The sequence below is a fragment of the Peromyscus maniculatus genome, chromosome 20 (genome assembly GCF_049852395.1).
Source record: "Peromyscus maniculatus bairdii isolate BWxNUB_F1_BW_parent chromosome 20, HU_Pman_BW_mat_3.1, whole genome shotgun sequence".
Lineage (NCBI taxonomy): Eukaryota > Metazoa > Chordata > Mammalia > Rodentia > Cricetidae > Peromyscus > Peromyscus maniculatus.
Genome location: NC_134871.1, coordinates 25,029,117 through 25,054,056, shown reverse-complemented (window position 1 = coordinate 25,054,056; position 24,940 = coordinate 25,029,117). Strand labels below are relative to the sequence as shown.

At 46.2% G+C, this 24,940-nt stretch overlaps 1 protein-coding gene across 2 annotated transcripts in view; it reads right to left on the bottom strand.

Annotated features, from left to right (window-relative positions):
- Ncald (neurocalcin delta) overlaps positions 1-24,940 on the bottom strand; it is a 401,997-nt gene that overhangs the window by 164,452 nt on the left and 212,605 nt on the right. For both annotated transcript variants that reach the window (XM_076555873.1, XM_016001388.3), the window contains one exon: positions 23,643-23,692. The gene's annotated coding sequence lies outside the window, so the exon portion shown is untranslated. The remainder of the gene's footprint in view (positions 1-23,642; positions 23,693-24,940) is intronic.

The following is a 24,940-nucleotide window of genomic DNA, read 5'->3' as shown; positions in this document are numbered from 1 at the left end:
TTTAGGTTCACTCCAGAAGAGATCCATACTACAGAGTCTTCCGAGACCGCAGGCACAAGGGGCATGAGGATGCTGGGGTGGGGCAAGAGCAACCAGAAGCCTAGGCAGGCAGAACCCTAGGCCCTCGGAGGCTGGGGCAGGACTCTGATCAAGGCCGCTCAGGACTACATAGTGAGACCCTGTCACAAAAGGCAAAGACGGAACCCCAGAAGCCAACAGTGCTCTTGCGATTCTTCCCTCTGTTCCCACGTTGACCATCACGTGTGCTCTGCTGTTGCCTTTAGAGAACACACGTTTTCTACGATGGTTTAGACTGATGTCAGAAAGATCGTCATGTCTAGTGTTATGACACCCTTAAGCAGTTCACATGTCACAAGAAGAAAGAACTCCTGCAGCTGCCTGCGTTGGATGGGTTAAATGCATAGTTTTGTTTCAGCCTCCAGGAGGAACACAGTGGGTTGAGACTCAGCTCCAGTGCTCAGCAGGGGGAAAGCCATTAAATTCAAACATGACTTCAGCACGGTCCTACAGGCTTTCTTAAAAGACTCGCCTGGTGAAACTGGAACAGTTTTACTTTCACTTTCTCAGCTCGCCCAGATGAGGGAAATGAGCCGTGAGGCTAAGACAACACTTAAGTGAAAGAGACCGAAGAGGAGCTAGAAGCACATTTCACAAAACGTGGTGTCCTTCCCTCTAAGACCAACTTTCTTGCTTTTTAACAGTTTTTGTCTTGCCCTTAATTATTTTAATATTTGCCATTTTCTCCTCACACAAAGCTGTTTGGCCAAGAACACGTGAGATTAATAGTCATGCTGTGACATCAGCATGCACACATACACACACACACACACACACACACACACACACACACACACAAGCATACACACACATAAAGACACAATGTTGCCAACGCCTACGCCATACTGGCTTGCCTCCAAATCGTGGCTGGCTCTCATCTGGGTCCATTAGCTTATTTTGAACATTTTCCAAGAAACTCATATAGTTCCTGAAGAGCCAGTTTCCTACATACTCAATGAGATGGCTTTTGAGACTCACGTCAACAGAGTAGCAAAGTGACATTGCTCCTATCTCAGCAGGAAACCTGGACTGCAGCGTGGCCCTCACTGCACTGTAAGAGAGTCTCAGCGAAAAAATCCCAGCATAGCACAGTAGACACAATGTCCCACAGCAAACTAGCAGAGTTGTGAGATACAGAGGGCTGGAGGAACGCGTCTTTCTCTGGGAAGCACCAGCCCTTCTTCTACCCCACTACTAAATTCCCTGTTTTGTTCTTTGGCTTGATTTGTTTTCATAAATGGACACTTAAGGCTCCCATCTAGTCAGTTGCATAGAAGATAACAGATTTTTCTTTTCTTCTCGGAAAACTGGAACCAATGCTCAGCTTTGCCTTTAGTCCAGTAGAAACTGCTCATGTTAACCATGGCAATGGGCATCCTAGGACAAAGCTTTGGGAACAGACATCAGCCAGTGCCCTCTGTTTAGCGAATGTAAACCAGCATAAACATCTGCGTGTTTTAAATAAGAATTTGCACAGTCTAAAACCCAGGCCTCTCGAGAGCTTGGGGGGAGAACTCACATTGCGCAGTCCCAGCACATGGGGCCTCAAAGCTGCTCTCTCCAGGCCGGTTTTCTCATCAGCAGCCCACGGCTCTGCAACTGGGATCTCACAGCCGGCAACCGTGTTGCCAGAACACTGGGCAGCAGCAGGGAAGTTTAAGTTACTTTCATGTCTTCTTTGCCAACAGGAAGCAGGAAACACACCTATGAGAACCATCGCAGCTCGGCCTCCCTGGCCACAGGCTTAAAGCGCTCAGGGTGCGAGTCACAGGCACACTCCCTCAAATAGCAGAGCCCGGTGTTTTATGGTCTCAAGTGTGTTGGACAGATGCTACCCAGGCCATGTGAGGCTCAGAGGGCATGTGCACTCGGCTATAGCAAGGACCGTCACTTTCAAAGTGCATCAGTTGTACATACATACAGATGTTTGAAACAATATATTATCAAAACACAGAATGTATTTAAAATAATAAAAGTATAGGAATTGTCACTTGGGAATTATTTTTAGGCAATGAAGAGCACAAGTCAAATTCACTTACATAAAAAACAAAACAAGGAGATATTTTGGTGCATTCAGCTGGGAAAACAAAATCCAACGGGAGTCAGGCTGAGTCGGGGCAAACAGAAATTCGCTCTACTGTTGGACCCCGGCGGCTCTCTTGGCAAACTGTTCTCTCCAGCTTGGCTTCATTCTCAGGCCATAGCTCTTATTTCAGTCACCTGAGAGGATATCAACCTCATCCGCCCTACCAAAACACCCCAGTGTCGCTCAAGGCTAAGCCTGCCTGCCACTGTTTTGTGAAGTCTACCACACAAAATGGCTTCAAGAGGTGAGGCTGGGGTCAGGTTGAACAGAATCGACACGGGAGGCATTTGGGGTTCTTTGAGGGGGGAGGGGAGAGGGACAGTACGGAAAAGAACATTTCTTCCACAACGAGGCTCGACGATGAGCTGAAGGCTGATAGCCAAGCACGTGTGTGCAGAGAAACACTGGACAGCCCTTGGCTTGGTGGCGGCCCAAACAGAAAGAGCAGGGCTGAGTGCTGGATTTCCCAGGCCTCCGTCTACTAGAATTTTCTATCAGCACCGGCTTTACTCTCTGAGGAAATGACTCAGAACTCCACCGCGGTTAGGAAATGCAGCTATGGTGTGTGACATTCCTCTGCTTTCTGTCTTCCATTTTGTCATCCAGACAGCTCTGCCAGAGTGGACAGACATCAGCGCCGGAAGCGGAGACCATGACAGATGCCGCCGGCTGCCTCCCCAATGTTCAGTCTACCTCTCTCCCCCCAGAACCCTAATTTTGTTGAAGGAGGAACTTTTAGCGGAGGAGGAGGGGTGAGTGAGGCAGCGTGGGTTCTGGACGTGTGAACGGAAGGGCTGTGAATGGAGGTTACAAGGCAAAGGCCACACAGTGTAAGACTTAAAGCAGAAGGAGCCACCACACTGGCTTGCCCTGCCTGCTCCTCGGCTGTCATTTGAGAATAGGTAAGCTCTATTTGCATAAGCCGTTCTAAAAGGTTCTTGTGATAGCCCACAGAACATAGCCCTGAGCCAAGAAATTTTCACAACCACTTTGATAGTGAAATAGTGAGAATTCAAGGCGTGCAGTCAGGTCTCCTAGGTACAGCCTGTCTGAAGCCGGGTCTTTGCTCTGAGTTCTACACACACACACTCACACAGACACAGACACACACACACACACACACACACACACACACACACACACACACACACACACACACACACACCTTTCACATGCTACTTTCATCGTTGAGTAGGAATGTGTGGATCCTTTCCCAACTTTTTAAACCAGGCTGGCAGTACACATCTGTAATCCCAGTAGTTGAAGATCAGGGGTTCTGGGTAATCCTCAGCTATAAAGCTAAATTCAAGGCCAACCTGAGCTACATGAGACCTGGACTTCAAAAAGTAAAACAGAAAATGCCTACTTTCTTTCTCAACAAGTAGGTTATTTAAATGACTTAATCTATAGTTCAAATGGTGGCAGAGTGTTCTTTTCCACCCTCCTTTTCCTCTTCCTTTCTCTCTCTCTCTCTTTCCTTCTTTTTTCTTTCTTTCTTCTTTCTTTCTTCCTTTCTTCCTTCCTTCCTTTCTTTCTTTCTTTCTTTCTTTCTTTCTTTCTTTCTTTCTTTCTTTCTTTCTTTCTTTCTTTCTTTCTCTTTCTTTCTTTCCTTCTTTCCTTCTTTCTTTCTTCTTTTTAACTAAAGCAAGCCTTCCTTTGCTGAAGCAAAGGATACATGATTTATTTCAATACAGTTTCTCTCCAGGGTGTCTGAGGGAGAGCCAGCCAGCCCTCTTCCCAAGTCTTGCTGCAGAGGAGGTTTCTTCCTTGATTTTCTCATTCACTGAGCTATTAAAAGCTATCTGAGCTCCCAGGAAAGTTGAAATAACTTACCCAGCCAAGAAGAAACCATCCCAAAGATTGATTCCAGGGGGATTAAGGGTTTAGCTGTGAAAAGCAAAAAGGCTTAAATGTTTAGAGGGAGATAGAAAAAAAATAACATTTTTTTTCTGACCTCAAAAGTGGGAAAGGAGTTTTCAATGCATATAAATCCTAACAATACAAAGAAAGCTTGCCATATTTGCAAAGGTAATGTTAAGGTATAAGGAATTTTAAAAGTAGGGGCTTGTGAGATGGCTCAGCAGATAATGTCACTTGCCACTAAGGCTGGGGGCCTGCCCTTGGTCCCCAGGAAGGAGAGCATCAACTCCAGAAAATTGTCCTCTAACCTCCACATGTGTGCTGTGTGTGGCAGGTGCATGAGCCCCACCCACAGCACCCCCAAAATAAATGTAATATTTTAAAAGTTAAAAAAAAAAAACCAGACAGGCCAAAACCAGCATTCAAATTATATAAAGAGGTGCTATAAATCAGTCATTAAAAAAAACCAACATGAGATCAAAGCAAGTAACAGACCCAACACGCATGTCACGGAGGAGAAAGTCAGGCATGGTGGATGGACAGATGAAAAACTGAGCAACTCTGTGTGTGTCGTCATGGAAATGCAAATTAAACTTAAATGTGGGTGTAAATTGATAGCAGCACAGAAGCAATTTCATCCTACAGAACTGGGTGCTCACTTACCCTTCTGAACAAGTCAGCTTCTACCAACCTCGTCCAGTGCCGTGGCCTGCCTGATGTTGGTCCCTCCACGATTCGGGTCGAAACTCAGTTCCCAGTGGAACACCATTAAGGGCTGTGGGTATAGCACCTTTGTGAAAAGGCTTTGCACACGAGCCCTCTTGGCCTTCTGCTGTCTACCCTTCTGCTGTAGGACCCGGCATCCGTCCCCTCCTAAGGATGCTGCAAGGATCCCCGTGGAAGCAAAGCTGGCATGGCCAGATGCTGAACCTTCCAGCACCTTTGCCTTGTACTTCCTGGTCTCCAGAACTGGGGAAATTCATCTTGTTATTTATTATAAATTACCCAGTCTTGGACATTTTGTTATAGTAGTACACACAGACTGATACCACAGGACGAGTTTCTGCATATTTGCACTAATATACACACATATATGGTGTTTTAACACCTTTACTCAAAATAGTAAGAGGCTACACTCAACAACAGTACCCATCAACAGAACAAAACAATGCCATATTTATCTGGTGAAATACTGGACAACAGGAAACTACTGTATGCGGCATCCTGGCGGGGGACTTTAGAAGCACAGTAAAAGAAATAGAATCACCTGATTATGAATGACAACTTAAATAAATAAGCCCAAGAACAGCAAAACTGAACAGTGCTTTGCTGAGGCAAACTCATACGCTGCGAATTAATTCTCAAAGCTCGACATGCCTTTGTCACAGGTATATATGTTCTTGTAACCATCTACGTACCCAAGATACAGAAGGGCCCACAAAAGCCTGGAACCTCACCCTGCACCATTTTAGAGTCCCACCCATTCCTGGAGACATCTTTGTAACTTTGTCACAAATGGAACATTAATGAATACAGCCACGCAGTGTGTGATACTGTGTTTTTAACATACATCTAGCAGTGTTTTTGAAATTCATCCAAGTTGCTGTATATATCAACAGTTTATTCCTTTTCCCACCTGAGTGATATTCCAGAGTAAAGGGCCACAAGCTGCTTAACCATTTACCTACATAGAACACTGTGTTTGTTTTGAATTTGGGGCTTTTATAAAAGTTGCTAAGAACAATTATGTACAATATTTTATATGTGTCTGTTTCTATTTATTTAGGGTAAATGCTCCAGGCAGTGATTTCTGGGTCGTATGGTAAGTGCATGCTTCCATTTGAGAAACAGTCACAGTGTTTTCCAGGTGACCCGGTAAGGATGGAAGACTGTTTGGGGTGTCACATCCTTGCCAGCATTTGGCATCGTTACTCTTGCTTATTTCGGTTGTTCTGACGGGTGTGTAGAGCTGTTCACGCGGTCTTCATTTCATTCCCCGGTATGGAAGAGTGCGCTTCTTACCACTGAATTCTGTGCACTGAAATGTCTCCGATCTCCTGCCATTCCCCGCGGCCTCCTTGGTTTCATAAGTGGCTGCTGAGTGTCGAGTCCGCTGCACAGTCCAGAGGTGCTCTCGTCAGGTTCACGGTCAGCTGATTCTCCCGTCTCCGCATCTTCCAGTCTCACATCTTAACTTGGATGCAGTCAGATCTTTTTTTTCCTTTGTGGGTCATATTTAAGGACATATTCAGCAGCCCGTGGGTCCTGAAGGCTTTCTCCTGAAAGTTTTGTGTTCTACTCAAATTGAAGATCAACACGGAGCGCTGTCAAGTGCTGGGTTTCGAAGCTTTTGTTTTTGTTTGATATTTAAATCTTCGTTTATCAATCTTTTAAACTACACTGTGTGTGCATGCATGTGTTAGAGAGAGAGAGAGAGAGAGAGAGAGAGAGAGAGAGAGAGAGAGAGAGAGAGAGAGAGAGAAACACAGCACATGAGTGGATGTCAGAATACAACCTAGGAGAGTCAGTGCCCTCCTTTCAGAACACGGGTCCTGGAGATAACACTCAGTCCGTCAGCCTCGGGGGCAGGACATCTTTACCTGCCGGACCATCTCACCAACAGACAATCTGTTCCTAACCTACAGATGTCCAGCTCCCCCAGCACTACTTGTTTCAGAGACGGTTTCTTCACGGAATTGCTTTGCCACACTGGCCACAAAGCACTTGGCTGGTACTTCCTCCTGATGCCTTCGGGTCTTCTGAGCTGCTCTGCTGTCAATGTGTCTACCCTCTGCAGAGGCTGTGCGGCACCAACTACTGTAACTGATTGATTACTGACTATAAGTCTTTAAACCAGGCTTACTTTATTCTTTTGAAACATTGATTTAGACATTCTAATTTTAACTTAAATATTAGAAAAATATTGTTTACATCACCCAAGCTCTTTATGAGATTCTTAAAAATAATAAAAAGTACATGAAGACTAGGATTGGATATAAATTTGGGGAGAACTGACATGGTTACTATATTATGTCTTCCAACATGTGAATAGCATAGTATGTTTCTCCACTTACTTAAATATCCTTTGATTTTTTTTATTGGAATTTTTTAATTTTCTGCATTAAAATCTTAATAAAATATTTTTTATATATAGGTAAGTATTCCATATGTTCTTTCCCCTCTTTTAATAGCAAGGTAAATATTCCACATGTCCCAAAGTGATTATAAGTGAAATTGAATATTTAACTTCGGTGTTCATGCATATATCACCAGCATATAGTTTTGTTTATTTGTTGGTTTGTTTGGTTTTTTGGTAGATACCACTGGATTTGGCCAGCAGGCCCCCATGGCCTCAGCAAATAGAAAGGGATTTCATTCCTCCCTTTCTGCCCTACATGACCTTATTGCCTCTTCTTGCTTCCCTGCACCATGTCAGATTCCTGTGCTACCCTGGATGGAGCTGCAAGAGGGGCATTGTTATTGTGTTCCTGATCACAGGAGGAGGAAGGATTCAGTCTCTCCTCACCAAGCATCACGTTAGCGGCAGGAACTTGCAGATTTCCCACGGTGACTTCAGATACTTAGCCTCTCAGTGTTCTGAGTCTTTATCCTGAACGGTTGTTGAATTTTGTCAAATGATTTTTGTGCATCTGTTAATATGACTAGGATTTTTCCTTTAGATTTTAGAACACATTTTCACTGAATGTAGTGTTCTGTTGGTAATCCTTAGCACGTGGACCCGTCTGTTCTAGCTTCTGCATCCTGATGGGTGAGGCGCTGCACTGTTCCCTGCAGGTGAGCTCTCCATCCTATCACCCCTTCAAGAATCTTCTCTTTTCCATCATTTACAAACAATTGACCGTTAGTTACATGTTTTAGGGTGGATTTCCTTGTGTTAGTCATTGCTGAGATTTCACTGGACCTCCTGACTCTCTATGTTGATGTCTTTTGGGAAATTTGGGTCATTTTCAGACATTGCTCCTCCGAGTGCCTCTCAGCCTCTTAGTCTTCTCCCATCTCTCCTTGCGGCCTGCTGACTTGGTGTGTCAGTAATCACTGTCCCGCTGCTTTTCTTCCTTCCATGGCTGTGATAAACACCACGACAAAGGGACGTGGGGAGGAAAGCGTTTACTTGGCTTACACTTCCACATCACTGTTCACCTCGAAACATGTCAGGATGGGAACTCAAGGCAGAAACTGGAGCAGAGGCATGGGGGGATGCTGCTCACTGGCTTGCTCCTTGTAGCTTGCTCAGCCTGCTTCCTTATACACCTCAGGACCACATCTCTGGGGAAGACACCTTCTTCAGTGGGCTGGGCTTTCCCATATCAATCATTAACCGAGAAAATGCCCTACAGACTTGCCTATAGGCCAATCTAATAGAGATATTTTCTGGTCTGTGTTGAGTTGATAGAAAATTAACCAGAACATACCTACCCATGTGCTCCCAAGGCTGTTACATCAAAGAAATACTTTTTTTTTTTTTTTTTAAGTTACCAAAGGAAACCACTCCTGCCTGCTTCCTGGAGACTAAATGTAGTGATGGGCTGGAAAGGAGCCCAATAGCCAAGTGTCTTGTATTTGGGAAAGGCCCTGCTACCCTCTGTTAGAAGGCTTCCTGAGAGTTCCTCTACCCAAGCATGTGTCTGTTCTGGCTTTCATCCCAGGGCGGGAAGTTGAGGCGGCAATGGGCGGGGCGTCAGCATTCAGTGGTGGTTTATTATAGCCCCGCTTTTCTCCGCCCAGACCCAGACCAGGCCAGTTTGCCTCCAGCCTTCTAGCTGTCTCAAGCCCCAGCTGTTTATGTGGGTTTCTAACTGTCCTCTCCTCTGGGTTCTGCTTCCCTCAGACTTCTTGTCTACCTGGCCTCTGATCCAGTTCAGCATCATGACAGCTCATGAATGTGAAGATTCCCTAATTCAGTTTTGAGACCAAGGCCCTTGACCTGACTAACCACACCACCCAGATATTCTAATGGGTTCCCATTCACCAACGTTTTTATTGCTCTCCTGGCTAGCAGAATCCAGATCTTTCTTCTCTGCAAGGCAGGGGTGAGGAAGATTGATTTTTAAAGATTCAGGCTCTCTCTCCAGGACATGTTTCTGTGAGGTCACCAGCTGCTTCTCTCATGAGTCTCTTCTCAGCCCAGCACAAGGAGGCAGGAAGATGAATGGCGGGAGGCCAAATTAACACTGCAAAGCTTGATAAATACTAACATCAAATACTAAAAGCAGCCAGACAGCAGAAGTCTGCTTGTAGGAATTTCACTTGTACCTTTGCATTGGGGCCGCAGGGAGGGAGAGAGATCACTTTGGAGCAGGACTGGGAATGTTATCTGGAGACGGAAGAGCTTCAGCGGGGAGTACCACCCCACAACCTCCGTGAAATACCCCCCTCTTTCTGGGCTCCCCCACTTCTGCAGCTCCACAAGGGCTGCACACACCTCTACTCTTGCAAGAAGACAGGTCAAGTAGCGGCGACATTGCAGACTTGACTGCATTTTTCCCATCTGCAGAATTTCCAGCTGTTTCCAGAGAGCAGAAGGGGGACGGGGACCAGAGTGTCTCTATCTGTGAGTCCCTGTCACTTAGGTGTGACATGGCCCTTGATCCCACAGACACAGTCTGCATGATGGGAACAACTCCACATTAGGACTCCACAAGACTCCAAACATGCCTACCCCCGGGGATGCCTGCTGCACTGTTCTTAGACTGGAGATGTGGATTAATGACCATGATCATTCTGAGGCCAGAATCTCTGGGTTTAAGAAAACAGAAGAGGAAGCCTATTTAATTCTGCTGCTGTTAGTCTCCTCTCCCTGGTGAGTAATTCCACCTGCTGTGAGTGGATATGGATTGCTAGAATAGAAAGAAAACACAAGAGGAGGGAAACAGAGCACTCCCTCTTGGATGAGTTACGAGCACCTCTGAATTCTTCATCACATCCCTCCTGCAATCAACAAAGGGGGCAGGGATGGATTTGGAGCCCGAGACTCCCTTCCCTTCCTAGTTTTACCTCCATCTCATTCACTCTCAATGACTCAGTCTAGATTGACTAAAGGGCTTCCCATGTCATTCTCTCTTCTTTAAATCTTCTGTTTCCTCTTGCTTCCTCCAGTCTGAGGAACAAGATGAACAGGGTGCGTCCTCCCTGCAAATGTCAGCCCACCATTTATTTATTCACAAAGCCCCCTTCCAGGGCACCCACACCTCCGCTCTTCCATGTCGAGCCTGCCTCTCATGTGGGGTGGTACAACCTTCCTCAGGCTCCCTCAGTCCCGAAGGTGTGCCTCTTCTCCTCCGCTACCTCATAAGCACCGCTCTCCTGCGGCTGCGCACCATGCTTCCCAACAGGAGGACACTGATTCTTAACCCACGGCAGTGGGCTCCCCATTTGCTTTCCACAAGCTGCCTGGGAACTCCCAAACCTTCCAATGCAGTGACCTTGACCTTTCCACTCAACTCCCTCCAAGGCCGCGTGCCCCTTGATTGCACAGCCATGCGGCATCCTGCCTTTTCCTGGGACCCGTGTGTCATCCCCCAGCTCGCTGCTGTCCCCCCTCCCCCCTCTCCTGACTATTGTATAAATGAGGGCATCACCACTGTCTAGAGCTGCCAGATCGAGCAGATAAAAACATTAGATTTGCAGTTAAATTTGAATTTTAGATCAATATTAAATGAGTTTAGTATGTCTAAAATTGTCTATGGGAATTTTTACACTAACATAGTATTCTTTTCTATCTGAGACTCAGTTCTGGGTGCCCTGCTCTTTAACCTGACAGCCACTGTAGGTCTTCCTTCAGAGTCTGTCTCTAACCTCTCCCCTTGGTGTTCTATCCAGTGGCTCCAGTAATAATTTTTCTCAGAAAAGCCAAATCTTCATTACCACCATCAGTCTCTCTCATCTGCCCCCTCCCTTCCCCACTCCCACCGCCCGCTTTTCTCATTTCTATGTTTTTCCATGGATATTTCATAGCATTTCTAAATCACTTGAAGTGGAAATACTATTTTGACCCCAATCCCTTTTGCTCCCTTGGACCCTTTGTTTTCGTTATCTTCTCTGGCCTTCCAATGACGTCAGCTCTTCTCTGGCCTTCCAATGACGTCAACTCCAGACCCTGTTTCCCTCCCTCTTCCGGTCGCCAGCTCTCGGTTGGTTTTCCTGGATCCATCCCTCTCAAACCCACCTGCCTTGCCATATTCCTGGGACCCATGGGTTTGAGTTCATCATCAAATCCTGACAGTCTTTTGAAACTGGCTTCAACTGGTTCAACTATTTCTATTCTCTACCTGTAACCTCCACACACGACCACTGAATGAGCACCCTAAAGTCTAAGTGTGGGGGTGCTGCTCCCTTGGTCGAAGAAGCTCTTCACTAGCCACTGGTTGAAGTTCACACCCCCAGCCAGTGCACAGAGCCTGCCACAATTTGATCTTTCTTAATCATCTCCCTGGGGTCACCTTGGGACCTCTAAGACACAATCTAAGGCCTTCCTCTGTCTATTGGTTCACATTCAGACTTAAGTGTAGATCACTTTTAAAGGGACACATATAGTTTGGGGTAAATATATACTATTTACTGAATTGCTAAAATAAGTTAGTTAGAAGCTAATCACATTAGGAGCCAGACAGATGGCTCAGTGGTTAGGAGCACTTTGCTCTTCTTGCAGAGGACCCAGGTTTGGTTCCTAGCACTCACATGGTAGCTAACAACCATCTGGTCTCTGAGGGTACCATATATATATATATATATATATACACACACACACACACACACACACACACACACACACACACACATATATATATATATATACACATATACATGCATGCAAGCAAAACACTCATACTCATCAAATAAAAATAAATAAATCTTTTTAAAAGTTAACCAACTTAACAGACTGAAGTAATTAAAAAAATAAGTCATTAGATGTAAAGAACTCACTTTTTCATGAACTCAGTGTCTACTAGGTATGGACAATGTCAAGTTCACATTAGCATCTTTTATCTGTGATATCAAGTCACAGCTAGACTCGGAGCCCCACTTACCAATGCTCCTCTCCTTTGAGCTCCTGAGCTGGGTTCCTTTCTTGTCACCCTGTTTCTTACAGATGTGAACTCACATGCCTCTGTAAAAGCCTCTGCCTTCTCTGTGATCAAAATCTGCAAGTAACCAGGACTCTACATGTCACTAATCCACATTCTGCTCCAAGAATGTCAGAGTGCTCCCATAGCTCAAATCAGAGACGCCTTGTGTTGTGTTTTCAACTACACGGGGCACACATTCTCTATTCTGACTACTGAGCTCTGCCCTTGTGAGCCAAAGCCAACAGTGGATGATAGATTTTAAAAACGCAGGCTTGGGTACCAACAAAACTCTGCCTAAGCTGCCAGAAGGTGCTGGCCAGTGGGCACTGACATCCACCCTGAGAGAAGTTCTGAGCAAGTGTTTACTTACGCTTTCTTTCCAAATTATTTCATACACTGTAGTCGCCTAGTTAGAAAGAATATCAACATGTCAGTAGTTTTTTTTTTCTTGACAAGATTATATTTAAATTAAATTCAGTACCCCAGATTGGGTCATGAGTAAGTAAGAAATGGGGAATCGGAATCCGAGGTCTCTCTGGGGCTTTCCACATGATGCAATACAGAGCGGAATCGAGGTGAAGCCATGCAGACAAATGTCGCCCTGGCCTTAGTCACTGGGACACTTAGTTACTTCTCTAGTTGCTGTAACAAAACACATAACAAAAGCAACTTAAATAAGGAAGATCTCATTTTGGCTCTCAGGTCCAGGGCAGACTCTATCACAGGAAGGAAATGGTGGTGGTAAGAGCTCTGGACAACTAGTAACGCTGTGTCCAAAGTCGGGGGGCATCCAGAGATGAAGACCTACGTTCTGCTCACTGTTTCTTTGGTATTCAGCCCAGGCCCCAGCCCATTGAATGGTACTATTCATATTTAGGATGGGTCCTCCCACCTCAGTTATCCTAACCTATATAATCCCTCACAGACCTGTGCAGAGGTTTGTTTCCATGGTGAATTCTAAAGCCCATTAAATTGACAATTGGGATGAATCATCATAATCACAAAATTTAAGATGGCACTAAAAAAAGCAATTAAGATTAATAATGTTTTAACACAAATATTCTTTGTTCTTGTTTTGTTTGTTTGTTTGTTTGAGACAGGATTTCTCTATGTAACAGCTCTGGCTGTCCTGGAACTTGCATTGTAGACCAGGCTGGACTCAAACTCACAGAGATCTGCCTGTTTCTGCCTCCCCAATGCTGGGATTAAAGGCATGCACCACCACCACCACCTGGCTAGTGTAAATATTCTTAAAAATCAAAATGGATGAAAGATTTTTTTTTTAAAAGTCAGGCTCACTATTGCTGAATTATTATCATTTCCATGTATTCAAGGGTGGCTCAGCATTACACTGTGTCTAATCCTATTCTATTTAAAATCTTGATACTTTTCCATTGTCGATCTTCTGTATTCATTTTGATTCTTTAAAAGTTATATTCACGCCGGGCGGTGGTGGCGCACGCCTTTAATCCCAGCACTCGGGAGGCAGAGCCAGGCGGATCTCTGTGAGTTTGAGGCCAGCCTGGTCTACCAAGTGAGTTCCAGGAAAGGCGCAAAGCTACACAGAGAAACCCTGTCTCAAAAAACCAAAAAAAAAAAAAAAGTTATATTCACTATCATTTCTTGAGATTGTGGCATTTTAAGCAACATCAGGTTCTGCACAAAGCAAGCACTCTGCTGGCTGCCCTCTCACGGACTAGTCCCAGCCCCCAGGCAGGGTCTGCACTATCAATATTTATCTCCGTTTCAAGAAACCATCCCTCTGTTTACTGCTACCTTCTAATCATTCTTCGTGGCCATGTTGGTGCCGTTCAGTCATTTGGGTCTACCTCACACACAGACTGCTTTAGTCTAGTCCATCCTCCATGGCCAGGATGACGTCTTTCTCAGTCATTTGGGTCTACCTCATATGCAGGCCGCAGACCCAGACAAAACGAAGTTATAGAACATAACAAAATCAAGTTGAAGCCGTCTACTCCATCCTCTGCTAAGAAGCTACACGTTTTACCCAGGGTGACTGCTCTCCTGCCTTCCTCCTCGTGGTGCTTTGGTCAAGAAGTGTCCTCCATAGGCACAAGTACTTGAACACTCAGTCCCCATTGGCGGTGTTATTTGAGAATGTGGACGCAGCCTTGCTAAAGAAAGTAAGCCCCTGGCAGAAGGTATTAAGAGCTCATCACCTCACCCACTTCCAGTTCGTGCTCTGTGTTTGCTCTTTGTGGTTCCTGCCCACCACCATCCACCATGCCTGCGACTTGCTGCCACGCTCCCCGCCATGATTGACTCTTAGCCCGATAGAACCACAAACCAAAGTAGTCTCTTCCTTCTAGAAGTTGCTCTTGGTCATGGCATTTTGTCACAGCAACAGAAAAGTAGCTAACCTTACTAACAGGTTTTCTGTGCCCTGAGAATAGGTTTCTCCAAGAAACGCAAGAAGCCAGATCAAGCCGAATTAGAAAGTAAAAGACCAGGCTTATTCTGCAGAAAGCAAAAACCAGGTAAGTCCTCCAGCCCCCAGAGATGGAGGCTGGGAAAAGGGCAGGGGAGAATCACGTGGCCGAACTAAAGGAGGGCGCTTATGTACCCTGTAGTGGGGGGGGGGGTGACCTCCATAAGCAAGGTTTGTGCCCAATTATAACGCTTTAGGAGGGGATTGGGCCACTAACAACTTTACGGAAGGAGCCTCTGGCATTTGCCAAAAATGCAGAACTGGGCTTTTTGGCTGCTCTCTGACAGGGCGTGCGTGGTTTGGAAAGAGAACTGGGGCCAGCTGGGGTTCCAGCTGAGTGCTTATATTTGCAGGGCACCTCTTTTATTAACAAAGAGCTTCCAACTACTTCAATTGACCATCGTAATAATCCTGCCAGGCAAAGGCATGGCATCATTTAAGGGGGAAATCATGGACTCATCAATTTCATTGCCAAGGTGAAAGGTGAAGGAATTGAACCCCAGGCCATCAGCTGGTGAGTGGCTGAACTGGAATCGGAAGCCCAGGTCTTCTGAGGCCTGGTGAGCTGTACTTTGCCTTCATGCCTCTTCCACCATAGAGGAGCTCACCGAGCGTAGGGTCTTTGGCCCTTACCGTCCATGTTTATGGACCATCAGGTCAGGCTGGATTAGACAGGATTGAATTAGACCTTGAAATTGTTTTTCTTAAGACAAGCCTTGCTCTGCAGCCCGCAATAGCCTGAGATGCATGATTCTCCTGCCTTAGCCTCCTAAGTGCTGAGAGGACTGTATCACAATGCCCAGTTTAGGGTAGATAGCTTTATGCTGGAAGGATTACTAACTGAGATCTTTGGTGGGGGAAATTAGCAGACAGGGAAAGACTAGGAAGTGTGAAGCAGCGTCTGCTCCATGAGAAAAGTCTGCAGCAGTAAACAGTCAACAGGAGGGGACCTGCCAAAGGCGGAAGTGGAAAGGACTCCTGGGAAGGGGAGATCCGGGAGAAACTCCAGAAGGTCAAGGGCAAACTTGACATTACCAACTTGCCGAAGGCCGTCCCTCTAGGTACAAAAAGCCATCACAATTAGGAAGAGAGCAAATCAGTCAAAGCAAGTGCTTCTCCAGCTCGCTCCCCTTTCTGGATTCCACGCTTCAGGAAAGTCAAGTCAAAAGAAAAAATTCCCATTTCCAGCGGGTCCTGGGTGCCATCATGACTGGGGTTATCAGGCAGAGCATCCTCTGAACATGGATCCTGGGACCAGGCAACGGGTGAGAAGGAGGAAGGGAAGGATGTGAATGAGGAGGGAGAGGAAGCAGTAATTTCACTTCCCACACACAGCTGGGGAGAAGGTACCAAGGGCTCCACTTGGAGGAGTCACACCTCCTTCGACCCTAGGCACCAGCCCACGTGAGATGCTCTATAATGAGACACACAACAGATACATTCAAGCATTCAAAATACTCGGATGTGCAAAGTTTCGCAGCTGGTCACAGGTTCATAATAGCTATGCGCCTCTTTCACGGGGGAGATGCTGCGCCCTGCTGAGAGTCTGCAGGGTAGCGCAGCTCCCCCGTCTTTCCAAACAGAGCATCTTAAAGACTCCTCTGGCAATTTTAACTGCACAATAATAGAAAATGCCCCAGGCAGAGTGTGAGAGACCAATTTTGTAAACAGCGGGATGGGAAGGTGTAAACAAGAATGGAAAGAAAACATCCCACCCTTTAGAAAATGCTGCTTTTGACAAGGGAATGGGAATAAACTCAGTCACAAATGTCATGGAACAAAAGCTCAGAGCAGTGTTAAATCGCACACCAGGTGGCTGCCAGCATCCACCCCGATCTGCCAGCCCCTCCCCTTGGGCAGCAGGCTTCCTTTTACATCCTTCTAATTTTATATGCTCCCGTTGGGGAGTTCGCTTCTCTTTCCAAGCAACATGACCAGCATTTTCAGGGAGGCTGCAACTTTACCAAGTCTCTTCTTCCTTTACTGACCCCAACAGCATTGATTTGGAGCATCGCAAGCCACGGCCGGCCCACCTTCCTTTGCACCACACTTGCATGCAATAAAAATCTATTCATGTACTCACACTGAGTCTTCATATAATTCTTCTTATAATCATTTGTGTTCTTAGAAAGATCCAGGATACTTTATCCTTTCAAACAAGCCTACTGTTGACTAAGTGTGTACTCTTTCCAGTGGCTAGAGGTAAGAAGAGTGAGCAGACACTGGCTTTGAAGACCACATAGACCACAGGAGAAGAGAGACTTGGAAACGCATGGTTTCGATCAAGGAGGAAGCACCTTTATCCTCAGCTACAGCAGTAAGATGCATGCTAAACAGATGTTTATAGGATGCCATAATTTTGGACAAGGCATGTGTACTAAACCTACACAGACTAGAACATAACAGAGTCATACATGCTAAGTATTATGTAAACAAACTGAAGCCTGAAATGTGTTAGGAGGAGGAGGAGGAAGAAAAGTAGAAAGAGGAGAAGGAAGAAGATGATGACGATGATTGATGATTAAAGTTATCTATAGCATCCAATTAGAAAAGGGCAATTTGTATGAGCAGGCATGATAAGGACACCCCTCTCCTTCTACTTTATAAGATTAGTAAGAAGAGGAACTCTGGAGTGAGCAAGCTGTCCTTTGCTTCTTACTTCTGCCTGCCCCCCCCAAGCCTGCATAAGTGAACCCCCTCTGCTCACCCCACTGGAAACCTGGTTTATTTCACAGAGTGAAATGCTACCTGGCTCTAGAATCGTGAACCTGTCAGACCTGCAAACTAAGCCGCTGTGATTTTGTCCTTGGCATGTCTCACTTGTGCCGTGCACCAATCCCCATCAGCTGCTTCCAAGAGTGGAGCAGGGGTGACAGAGATGCCCACGGCTGAAGAAGCACACGGGCCAACATTCATCGCTTCCCAGAAGGTGGAAAGAGCTGTTCGGTGACATCCTCCAGCCTCCGCCTCCATCGCTGCCTTGCTCAGGAGACCTGCTCTGGCCTCAACCTCCAGGCTGCCTCCCTCGGATTGATTACTGATGGAACTGTGCCCTGTGTGTTTGGTTGTACCAAGAAGGCGGTACCACAGACTCAGTGAATTCTATAGTGCCCTGAGGGTTGTGTTCCGAAGGTGTTAGAGATGAAGATAAACTAATCTCCAAACATCTCAGAAATTTGCACAAGGACTCAGTCAGTGAGCAGGACAACTGAGAGTGGAAGCTGGGGGGAGCGGGGGGACGGGACGGGACATGACGAGAAAGGCCTTCAGTGCCGGTCAGCCCAGGTTTCCGGTGGCCCACTTTCAGTTGGAACCCCCTTAAGGAGAAGATCCAGAGGCTGAGATGTAGAAGAGATGCCTGCAAAGATAGGTGGGGGCTCCAGGGTGGGCAGAAAAGGAAGAGGGGAGGCCCCAGGGACAGGCGAGGGTGTCTGCTGGCCTAGCCCTGCTTGCGCTCCTGAAACGGGAAAGGCTGTGCTGTACTCCAGTGTAAGGAACACAGCAGATACACAAGGCAGCAGCAGAGGGGTGAGGACTGGGGACACCGCGTGCTGGGGACACCGTGTGCTGGGGACACCGCGTGTAGACTGCGCTGTTAAAGACAGCAACCTGCAGAGGCCCTGCTGTCCTTGGAGAGAAGCTGTCCCGGCAGCAGGCAATGCTGGGAAAGATGGGGCGGGAAGTTCAGAATCTCTAAGTGACCTGAACTTCGGGAAAGGAGAGGTCAGAGTTGGAGGAGGTGATGTCAGGTGTCCTGCAGCAGCGGTCTCCGGGGCAGTATCGGATAAAGAGGAATCATGAATGAGTTGGTGAAGGTCTGTCTTGCCTTATGATGTAAGCCGGCACTGCCTGACCCACTGCTACTTGGGTACCCCCAAATGAGGAAATCCAACTTGGACTCAATCCCTGACAAGCAAAATGCCATCAGTGCACCCCAGAAACAGAAACCCGATGGCGGTGTATAGTAGAGGTATCACTAACACAGCACCCCACTTCAAAGCAAACTCACCTCTTCCCACACAAAACCTGATGACCCTGGCTTCACCCATCAGCTAAACCCGGCTGGCACTTCAGTAAGAGGGGAATGATCAGATTTATACGTCAACATGTGTCAAATGAACCTGAGGGAACTGTTAGGCAAGCCCAAGCCCCACCCAGTAAAGGAACACACGGGAGAGTTTGAGTGACACCACAGGTAGGAGCTGAGGAAATTCTAGAACCTTCCCCTGGAGGCAGCCTAAGGAAGACTCCTTCAGAGATAAATGCACCCCTGGGCCTCTGCTTGCGCTCGCCTCAGACAGGAAAGGTCACTTACATTTACCTCCACTTATTGTCTATATGTTTTTAAAAGACACCTTTATTTAGCTCCTACAAAGTAAACAACCCCAGAGCAGGAAGAGAGGAAGCTCTGACCTTTTGGTGATAAATGAGTTATTTCACCAACAGCCACAGTCTATTGGGCTCTGTTGCTCTGAAAAAGAGTCTTGAAAGCCTTGGCATAGGAGAAACCAATACCTACAGCCCAAGGCTTACTGTGAGTGAGTGGGGGAAATGGGGAGGAGACTGGGAAAGGAGAGGAGGAGGCAGGGAGACCACGAAGAAGATCCGAGGATCCGAGGATCCGGTTCTCCTGCGAGTTTCCTCACTGAATGACTTCCAGGGGGGTTTCTCCTTTGCCTCAACTCAGCCACTCCATCAAGGCCGCTGCAGATCTGAGTCCTAAAGAGCAAAGACTCTTGTTCGAGTCCCCTCCTAGGCTCTTAGTGACCTCCTCGGAGACTCACTGCACAGCTACCCAAGCCCACTCACAGATGTTGGCAGAGTCCTGAGTTTTTGTCCAGCCAAGCAGCTGCTGGCAGGTGACTTCTGATGCCTAAACACACAATAGGGTTTCTCGGTGATTTGGTTTTATACAGAGCCACCAGATCAAAGTGAGGAAACAAAAAACCAAGATGCCAAAGATGTAGGTGGTGGTTGCGGTAATTTATGGAACAACATGGTAACACCGGCATATCTGTATGTGATGTTTTATGAGAAAAGGACTCAGAATTCATGATAAAGAGTCTGCAAAAATGAGTATCTGATGTATTTAAAATACACAGATACATGTAAAGCATGAGATATACAACTTTAATGGTATCATTCTATCAATTAATTATTAGTGGACAGAAAGTGACATGAAAGTATAAAAAAAACCCAAATTGCGTTAAAATGAATAACCATGAAAAACTGGCAATGCTAGTATTATCTGAACTTTGATGAAGTGAGTTCTTAAAATTCATAAACACTGTTGCCATGGAGTCAAGAGCATATTTACGTGCAAATTTATGTGCTTGAAAAAAAGACTAGTCAGAGAAATAGTGATACATTTAAAAACTATCTCCAAATATTTCTTCTGACTCTTTGATCTTCGTATAATCCCAGCTGTTATCTGATAACTTTGAGGGCCATTGTTAGTCTTTAATAACTCTCAGGTGGGGACAAACCTATTTGTTCACCTCCAGCGGAAATCCACTTGAAAGCAAGCAACGAGCACATCCCTTCCATCCTGCCTTATGTCACGTTGCTCTTCATGGTAGAAATCCCAACATCCATGAGATCCCGACACCCTACAACCCATGGCCTTTACACGTCATTCTCCCATCACAGTGTGCACACCCCTGAGCCATCCCCAGTGTGAACGGTGCCCGGGAAGGGCAGGCTTAGCCTGTCATCTACCTTGAGTCAGCTATGGCAGTGCCAACTGGAGGATATTTCCACAGTTGCTATGCAAGACTCCAGCTTAGAAGACGAGAGTGCCTTCCGCTGGCTTTGAGACAATAAGCTGTCATGTGGAGGCAGGGCTATGAAAGGTCACAGAGCATGGAGTGATGGGTAGTTCCTTGATGAGGATGGACCCAGATGACAGCCACAAAGAAAATGAGACTCAGTATTTCAAGCTCAACTGAATTTGACAACTTCATGAGCTAAAAGAAAAACCTTGAGCACTAATAACAGACCAGAGGAGCCAACACCTTGCTTTGAGAGACAGAAAGCAACCTGGGCTAGCTGCCCCTGGATTCAATGCATGAAAACAGATTTAAGTCCTGGGTTTGTGGTGATTTGTTATGTAGCCACAGACAACAAAGACACACGTGTTCTGTTATGATTTGGATCTGAAATGTTCCACAGGCTCATGTTTGAACACTAGGCCCTCACTGTGACACTGTCTGAAGGCTGAGGAGTCTTTAGGAGGTGAGGCCTGGATGGCAGTTAGGACAATAGGGACAAGCCTTTGGAGGTGACAAGCCTTTGGAGGTGACACTTGTCCCTGGTCCCAGCTGGCTTTCTCTGCTTCGTGGTCTGCAGGTAAATACTATTGCCTCACACTCCTCTACTGATGGAGCCATGTTGCCATGGTTTCCCTGCTGTGACAGACCATAATCTCTCTGTAGCATGAGCCAAAATTCCCCCCTTCACTTTTTCTGTCATGTATTTGTCCACAGTGATGCAGAAGGAACTGATAGAATTCTAGTTCTCATTACACTCAAATGGTTACGTTTCGGCTTTGACAATTATTTTGGTCCTTTTTTTTTCTAGTTGCTATTGCTATTTGTGTTTTTGTTTTCCATCAGGGACTCTTTATGTAGCCAGATGTGGAACTCTAGATCCTCCTGCCTCAGTCTCTCAAGTACTGGGATTATAGACATGCACCACCACATCCAGCTTGTTCCTCCTCCCAAGGATGATAAAAATACATGTATATAGCCCCTGTAACTTAAAAGTTCATTGATAAATATACTTCTTTATGTAGGAATTTTGAAACACAAAGTGATTTTTTGGGGGGTACTTAAAATTAGCAGGTGGGGTCTGGTGAGATGGCTTGGTGGTCAAGAGTCCTCTTGCAGAGGACCAGAGGGTTCCTAGCACCCATGTTGGATGTCTCACAACTGCCTACGACTCCAGCTCTGGGGGCCCTTCTTCTAGCGCCTGTGGGTAACTGCACTCATGTGTACAGACCATACACACGTATACACACAAATAAAAATAGTTTTAAATCGGAATGTAGGTCTCTAAACCAGTGTTTGTTTGCTGTTGTTTTGAGGGAGAGATTTATATTTAAAACAAAATTTTCTTCTCCAACATTTATAAGAATTTATAGGATCCTTATGAAGATGGGAAGAGAGAAACTGTGGACGGCAAGCTCAGCTTTCCAAATGTTTACATCTTCCATTAATAAGGGCATATGTCACAAGCAATAAACCATAAAGCATGACACATCTCATGATGACTGGCCTCCACACTTCCTTCACCTTTTCGTAGCTTTATGTCCTGTCCATGTTCTGGTTCCAACCCAGAGTCAACCTGGGATCTGATATGACGTTCAGTCATAATGGTGGTGTAGGCACCTGCCTGGGACAGTTTCTCATCCGTCACTTGATTTTAATTACATTGATGGTTTTGGAGAGTTCTGGCCAAACATTTAGAACAGACAAATGCTAGAATTTGTCTTACGTGTTCCTCACGATTAGAGTCAGGGAACAGGTGGAGAGGGAAATCACAAAGGCAAAGTGTCCTACTCACTACAGATCAAAGATGCCTCTTGCTAACATAATGGGTCATCATGATGAGAACCTGGGTTCCCTGGCGGAGGCGAGGCAGGAGAGGGCTGGCCTGCCAGGGACAAAGCCCTGGTCTCAGTCCTCCAGAGCAGAAAACATCCTGTCTGAAGTAGGATTTGTGAGGCTGTGACATTTGTTTCACCCGTTCCGTTCTGCACTCTTTGGAGGAAAGTCACCCTGTGTAGCCTGTGCTTTGCCTCCTGTCTGTGCATTTGCTGGGATTCTTCTGCTGGGGGTCGGGGGGTCGATCATTTATTATTTATCTACCCAGTCATTGATGTGAGTGCAGGTATGTATCGTTCACTTTTGATTATGGCTCGACGCTGTTTTATTATGTTGCTGAAATTATCCTGGCTATTGGGAGCTCTTGCAACTGGGTCCCACATTCGTGTGAGGGGGAGGGGTACTTTGTTTTGTTATTTTCTTTTTCATTGCTTCAGTTTCTGGCACTGTTGACGGACACTCTTACCTTGTATATTTCCTGCCCTCGTCTCAATCAACCCTTTTCCCAAGGAACCCCACTTTTCATGCAGAACAGAACTGGAAAGCAGGGTCTGAGCACAGTGAGCTCATTGTTCTGGGGGTGTCAATGCTCCTAAAATAAACCAGTGCTTCAGCCTCCACATACAGACGTTACTATGTTCATTGATTTCTGGACGTAATAGCTCACACCCATAATATCGCAGCTCTCAATCTGAGCTCTATTTGATTTATCTCCGTCCATTTACTAACTCTATCAATCTTAAAGGGGTGGCTTAGTGTCTCTCCTATTGGTAGAGACAAAGGAAGAGCAGTCAGTCCATTGTCAGCCTGGGCTCCATAGTGAGTCTGGAGCCAGCCTGAGCTGTGGAGTGAGACCTTGGCTTAAAAAACCAAAACCAGAAAACAACACGGTAAAGTAAAAATTTCACAAGCATTTTAAATGGCATTGTATCAGCCAGCAAGGCAGCACTATTAGACCCGTTGTGAGAATGAGGACACCAAGCCACAGAGAGGAGCTGACATGTGTGTGGCCATTAAGTGGAAGAACAAGGGATCCAGATGCAGATTTGGCACACGTCCCACAACCCCACGTGGCCTCCTGGTAGGGGTCGGGGCAGGCTGCTCACTGAGCCGCTCTCTCAACTGCTAAGTCACTTAACCCACCTATCACTCCTAAGACAGACATGTGCCCATTAAGTGCCAGGCTCTGCTAATGTGTGCCTGGCACCCATCTGAAATGCCTCTTGGCCCATGAGCCAGCTTAACATGTCGGGGGACGTTGCTGCAGTGTGCCCCTGGAGATAATCTGAGCTCTGTTTAATTTATTAAGTCTATCAGTCTTAAAGGGATGGCTTGGGTCTCTCCCATACAGAAAACCCCACTCCGTTTGCTGCTGTTCACTGATAAAATAGTTGAACGAAACGATTTTTGTGAAAGCCCTTCCACAAAGCCCAGGTTCCCACGCAGAGCTAAGAAGAGAATTCTGAGTGTGCACTTACTGTGTGGCTGTGGCTTTCAGGTGGCTCCACGGGACCAGCGTTGAGGTGATCTGAAAGAAACATGCGACATAACAGAAGTGAGCGGAAGCATTTGAAGGAGGCGTCCTCCCTTGCTCAAGGGGAGCGCTGGAGCCTTGGCTTTGTGAGTCACAAATGCATTTGGGTAAAGGATGACAGGTCAACAAAATCAGCTCCTCTAGAACAAAAGATGCAGGTCAATACTTGGGAGTCGGGTTGACTTCTTGTTAACATTCACAGGCTTCTTGGAAGATGATAAAGCGCCGAAGAGAAAGGACACCTGGGAAGGTGGGTCCTCATGGTCAGAGCTGCCTTCCACGTGTGTAAACACGACTGTAAAGTGACACACTGAGCATTCACGATCCACAGTGCTGGGGAGATGCCTTAGCCAGTAAGGAGCTGGTCACACAGCATGACGACCCAAATTTCACCCTCAGAATCCACAAAAAAGCCAGGCATGCTGGCATATACTTGTAAACCAGTGCTGGAGAGGCAGAGAAGGCAGATCCCTGGGTTTGCTGAGACCTGCCTACCCCGCTACTAACTAGCCTTTCTGGGACTAGCTACAGACCAAATGGAAGACTCTAACTCAACAAGTACGTAAGTGGCTCCTGAGGAACAACACCCAAGGTTTTCCTCTGGCCTCCACATGCACATGGTGCATACATGCACACACACACCTGCACACACACACACACACCTGCACACACACACACACACACACACACACACACACCAGCACATATACACACACATATTAACTTTTGAAAACATCGTCAAGGAGTGGTAGATGATTCCACGGGCTAGAGCTCCTGTTAAGCCTGCATGGCTGGGCTCATCCCAGGAACCCGTGGTGGAAGCCGGTGACTAAGGGCAGAAAGCTGGTTAGATTCAGAAGTTGCAGAACAAAGAAATGATCCAAGTGAGCAGCCTGAAAGAAGACTAACTCAGCAAGTCCGATGGGAAAGCGTGGATGTGGAAGATGGGTCTGTGGTCCTATCACTAATGGACATGTCTGGTGTTTAAGCTCTCTCTTTAAAGAAAGAGCATTTTAGTACCCCTGGGGCCAGCAGTCTAGACAACCTAATCGATCTCTATAAATATAATTTCAAAGCTATCAAGAGGGCCAAAGCCCTCTGGGAAGATCTGCTTTAAATATCCCAACTGACATCATTGAATTAATAAGCATCAATGCTACTTTTATTGGGGATAAAAACCCCAGGACTGTACAATTATTTGTCCTTCCTGATTTTTTCAAAAATTAAAACATCAGTTGTAAT